Here is a 6,000-nt window from a genome sequence, read left to right as displayed (position 1 = left end):
ATAAAACACCTCCAGCCCCTCCTCATGAATGTGCGTAATTCTCGTATCCAACCACAAGCTAGTTGGGCAAGTTTGGAAAGTTTGGTGATTGCCAGTTTCCCCCTTACTCAAGAACCAGAAGCATTATTTCTCCATTGCTTATTTTCTTATGAGAAAGTCTTGAAAAGAATGTCCCTTCAAAGAAAGCATGTGGCCTCCACCTTGTAACAGAAGAACATCCAGATTTATGTAGAGGACAAACAGACACACTACAGCAGTCTTTGGAAGGCTCATTCCTTTTAGTTTTTTTTTGTTTTGTTTTGTTTTTGTTTGTTTGTTTGTTTTTTATCCTCACCCGAGGATATTTTTCCATTTTTTGTACAAATAGAATTGGAGGGAGAGAGAGGAAGGGAGAGAGAGAGAGAAGGATCGATGTGAAGGGACACATTGAGTGGCTGCCACCCGCACGACCAACCAGGGCCGGGGACAAACTGCAACCAAGGTACGCGCCCTTAGCGGGAACCGAACCCGGGTCTCTCTGGACCGCAGGCCGACACTCTGACCGCTGAGCCAAACTGGCCAGGGCGTTTTGTTTTGTTTTTTAATCCTCACCCAAGGATATTTTTCCCCCATTGCTTTTAGAGAGAGAGGAAGGGGGAGAGAGAGAGAGAAAGGAACATTGATGTGAGAGACACACTGACTGGTTGCCTCATGCACAACCCCAACCAGGGCTGGGGATCAAACCTGCAACCCAGGTACATGCCCTTGACCGGGAATCAAACTGAGATCCTTCAGTGAGCAAGCCAACACTCTTACCACGGAGCCACACCAGCCAGGGCTCTTTTAGTGCTTTTAAGGGAAGGAACCAACACAGGCTTTAGTGTCGTAGACCCAAGTTGAAGTCCAAGTTCATCCGCTTACTAAGGGGTCCTGTACCAGCCACTGAGCTCTTGGAACTTGGGTTTTCTTCTCTCATATGCCCACAACACTTACCAGAGAGCTGGCTGAAAAGGTCAAATGAGGAAACATGGTGAAAGGACCTTATACTACAATTAATTTATTAGTCATTATTATATAATTACATTTACAGAAACATGTCTGTGTATAAAGTAAACTGGCTTACATGAGCTAGTCCGAGGTTAAAGATCCTATTCCAACTTTTCAATGTGCGGTGATTCAGTGAGGCACATAATATTGGGACAGAGTTGAATAAGGTGTACATCAAGGTGAAGACTGAAAATGACGGCTAATGTCCTGGTTACTCACCTGTCAGTTCTGACTTCTCTAAGTTTCAATCACATCAATAGGAGAATAAAAATACAGTTAAGTATCACAGCATTTAATTTTTATGGTAGTTTTCGGTACTACTTCCTTCTACTTCCCATCTCATACTCCCGCCCCCGTGGCCGGGGAGTTGAAGGAGTTATAAAGTGAGTCTTCCCCACCTTCCACTGATGCTTCCCTGGGTACTCGGCTCTGTGGCCCTGTTCCCAGAGGGTGAGCCTCTCTGTTCAGCTTCACTTGGCCCGTACAGAAAGTCTCCCTCTTCCCCCCTCTCTCTCCCTCCGCGTCATCCATGTCCCTGCCACACTGATGACTCAGAAGCCTGCCAGGTGCTTCCTCCTCCTCCCAGGGTCAGGGAGATTTCAGATGGTGGTGGGGTGATGGTGACATGTGAAAGAGAAAGCACCTCAATTATCTCCTTGCACGGTCGGGGTGATTTCAAAGGGTGCCTGTGTGATGGGAAAAGCACCTGTGAGGGAGGGAGGCGCCTTAGCCAAGCAAAGGTCAGAGCAGGCCAGTGACAGCTGGCTTCCTGTTTGTCCCACACCTCATCCGTGAGCGTCAGGGGCTGACCCAGGGGTCTCTACGCTCCGTAGGCCCTGGAATAAACTGCAAGCTTGTTGGGAAATGATCACGTCTCTGACTGGATTCCCTGGGGAACAGACTCTGTCTGAGATAAGATTTGTGTGCAAGGCTTCTACTGGGGAGCACTGTCTGGACCAACACCCCTGAGGAGTGAAGGCAGAGGGCTGGGCAGGGTGAGTTGTGCTATGATGTAACAAAGGCCTTCACTGATTCCACCACCTCCTCTAGCTCTTCAGAGCTGTCCTGTCTTGAGGCAAGGAGATGGGGCCCGATGACTAGTCACTGGACATGTACTGCCCCGAGGGAGGGGCTGTGACCTCGAGCCCTTGGTTGGCTGAGGGCAATTTCTGGAAAGAGGCTCAGGTGAGAGCCTTCAACTGCCAACACTCTCCGCAGCGGGGGAGTGAGCGTCTGTCTGAAGGGGGCATCTGGGTGGCCCTCCATACATCCACTACACAGCCATCTAAAGTGGAACCATGACATTTTTTTAATGTTCAAATTTTACATTTTAAAAGTAAAAATGTCATAAATAAGTCATTGTGTGTTTGCTTAAACTTGTTCTATCCAAAAATATTTTTCATGTATTCAGAGAGAGTAAGCCATACAGCTCCCTACAGAAATCATTTTGTCAGTAGAAAGCCAAGTGGTAAAATAACAAATTTGGTGTAAAAAGTGTTCTAATTCAAATTAAGAACTGATAAAGATGGGTCGAAAAACTCAACGTTAAGATCATTTTCTTCGAACATATCTATAAATTCAATGCAATCCCTACCAAAATCTCAGCAGACTTTCTGTAGAAAATGACAAACCGATTTTAAAATTCACATGAGCTCTGGCCGGTTTGGCTCAGCCGTTAGAGCGTCAGCCTGCAGTCCAGAGAGACCCGGGTTCGGTTCCCACTAAGGGCACGTACCTCGGTTGCAGTTTGTCCCTGGCCCTGGTTGGGTCGTGCGGGTGGCAGCCACTCAATGTGTCCCTTTCACGTCGATGTTTCTCTCTCTCCCTCCCACTCTGTCTGAACAAAGTATGAAAAAAATGTCCTCAGGTGAGGGTAAAAAAAAAAATTAAAATACAATGAGAAATCATGACACACCTGCTGGAATGACTACGATGGAAAAGACTGATCAACAGTGAGGATGTGGAGCAACTGGAACCCTCATATATTGTTGGAGGGAATGTAAAATGGTACAGTCACTTTGGAAAACAGTTTGGCAGCTTCTTAAAAAATTAAACACGCACCCTGTCCGGTTTGGCTCAGCAGTTAAGAGTGTCGGCCCAAGGACCAAAGAATCGCAGGTTCGATTCCCGTCAAAGGCACCTAGCTCGGTTGCAGTTCCGTCTCCGGCCTTGGGTCGTGCAGGAGGCAACCAATCTATGTGTCTCTCTCACATGGATGTTTCTCTCTCTCTCTCTCTCTTCCTCTCTCCCTCTCTCCCACTCTATCTGAAGATAAATGAAGAAAAAAAAAAAATCCTCAGGTGAGGATTAAAAAAATAAAATAAAGTCAAGGTTAAATGGTATTGTTAACCACAAATGTTTAGGATAACACATGACTTGAACACTAGGTTATATTTGTTTTACTTTTATTTATTTTATTTACTTATTAATCTTTTATTTTTAGGAGAGACCATTTCCAATCTATATATAAACCCAGTTATAAAAGGCAGCCTAGCCCTGGCCGGTTTGGCTCAGCGGTTAGAGCATCGGCCTGCGGTCCTGAGAGACCCGGGTTCGGTTCCCACTAGGGGCGCGTACCTCGGTTGCAGTTTGTCCCTGGCCCTGGTCGGTTGTGCGGGAGGCAGCCACTCGATGTGTTCCTTTCACATCAATGTTTCTCTCTCTCTCTCTCTGTTCCTCTCTCCCTCCCACTCTACCTGAACAAAAAATGGAAAAATGTCCTCGGGTGATGATAAAATAAAAAAAAGGCAGCCTAGATCCCTCTTGGCTTAATGGAGCAGAACCTCAGTACTTGCTGGGAGTTAAAACAATAGAGAAATCAACGTCTATCTGGTTTAAGTCACTATTATTTAGTTCCCATGCAGCCAAAGCTATATCCTCACTAATGTCCCCAATGTGCACCCACTTTCCCTCATCGTCCTGACATCTACTTTCAGGCATTTCTACTGCAATCCAAATAATTTTTCTTCTTGTTCTTCAGTGAAATAACTTGTTGTCCACTTCCTACCAATAATTAGTATCAAATGGAGACTATATCTTATATTAAAATAACTTTTTTAAATTTCTCACCAGAGGATATTTTTCTACTTATCAGATAGAGTGGGAGGGAGAGAGAGAGAAACAGAGAAACATCAATGTGAGAGAGCCACATCGATTGGTTGCCTCCCACACAACCTGAGCAGGGCCATAACCGAGGTACGTGTCCTTGCCTGGAATAGAACCCACAAGCTCTTTGGTCCATGGGCCGATGCTCTATCCATTGAGCCAAACTGGCCAAGGCTTAGTAACTTTTGTCAAACCTTAGGCTTGAGCAGCTGTAAGGCTCTTAACTTCTAAGAATTGAGTTGCCACACCACTAAGAATTTTGTAGGTTTTTATTATTTTACTATTAAAACATTTTAGTCTTGAAATTGGTTAATCTTAACATAAAAACTAACCACATATTTGTTTTTATACATTACATACACTTGGGAAATAAATAATGTTCTGCATAGCATTAAAAAAAAAGCGCATCATCATATACAAATAAGTTTTCAAGCCAAATGTATAAATACAGGACCCACCGAGGATTCATTCCCAAGGTTTCCATTACTGAAAACAGGTCAGAAGTAAGGAGGAGGCAAAGTCAGTAATAATAGCTCCACTTTGGCTAGAAAGCAGTCACAGAAGCCACAGAAGAAGCACACAATTGGACGGAGAAAATACCTTGACTTAAGACTTGAGTGGTTATGTTTTCTGAAGTTTGGCATTGAACAAGAATACAACTTTGGCACAAGACAGATTAAAACAATGTCCTTTAAAAACCTAAGTACAAAAAAAAAATTTTCACTCTTCCCCCACATGATATCATATCTCCTTCCAAATACATCTCATCCATAAAAAGCCCAACCCCTTGGCACATTTGTTTCCTAGTTACATATTAATAAAAGGGCTTAGGGTTTTATAGATGGCTCTAAAAAATATTCCTTGCTTGTCATATCTGGGGCAAATTGGTAAGACATGGCTATAGACGTCTCACTAAAGTTGCATAAATGAACTTACCATAAACTTTGCTTCCAGGAAATCAGGGTCCTCACCTGGCCCCACCACCAATGTGGTATATAATTCTGAACATGTGACTGAACCTCACTGAGCCTTGGCTTTATATAGAGATAATAACAGCTGCCCTGTTCACCTCCCGTTGTTAATCTCTAATCAGGTGACCACCCACATGAAAATCTTTTGGAAAGTGAAACGGTTTCTCAGGTATCATGTATATTAATTCAGATGAAGAAGTGGAGGCTTTTCCAAGAAGTTCAACATAGAAAAGGGGCTGGCATTGAACAAGGTATTCCAAGAAAGAAAGAAACACCGTGTTAAACCTTAGCACCAGCTGTTTGACAGGAGATGGTTCTGGACAAACAGGTATGTGTAACATTTGTAATACTTTCTACCTTCCTGAACAGATTTTGCTCCAAAGCAGTCATATCTGGCAGTTGGCCACCATTCTGGTCCCCAACACGTATGGTACCCTGCTTGCCACTCTGCTGGTGATCCAACATGTTACGCATATGGGGAATGCACATGTTAATGAAGAAGAAATAGGTAGAAACCACTGAAAGGCTCAGGGTCCCCAACTCTTCCATCCTCCAGCCCTCCCCCAATGCCTCTTGGCCCTTCCTCACATGTATATTCGTGGATCATCTAAACTTGAAGGGAGTCTAGAAATCCCAACCCCATTAAAGTTAAGTGCTTAATAAACATTTGTCCAATCAAAAAAATGAGCAATGGAAAAATAAGAAAGCCAATGATGTGTGCTTTAGAGAGTGAGTTAAGGAGCAGAACAGAATGTCAAAAAAGTAATCGATATTGATCAGTGCAGCTCATTGACCCCAACAGCGAGGGCCTCGGCATCACCCCAGATGGACCCTCTCTCGGTGAACAAAGACACAGGTCTGCCATGACACGTCAGCTCCCAGTGGGAAGGCCTCTCAC

Source organism: Molossus molossus, unplaced genomic scaffold (genome assembly GCF_014108415.1).
Source record: "Molossus molossus isolate mMolMol1 unplaced genomic scaffold, mMolMol1.p scaffold_m16_p_6, whole genome shotgun sequence".
In the NCBI taxonomy this organism is placed as follows: Eukaryota; Metazoa; Chordata; class Mammalia; order Chiroptera; family Molossidae; genus Molossus; species Molossus molossus.
Note: the sequence above shows the minus strand (reverse complement) of the source record.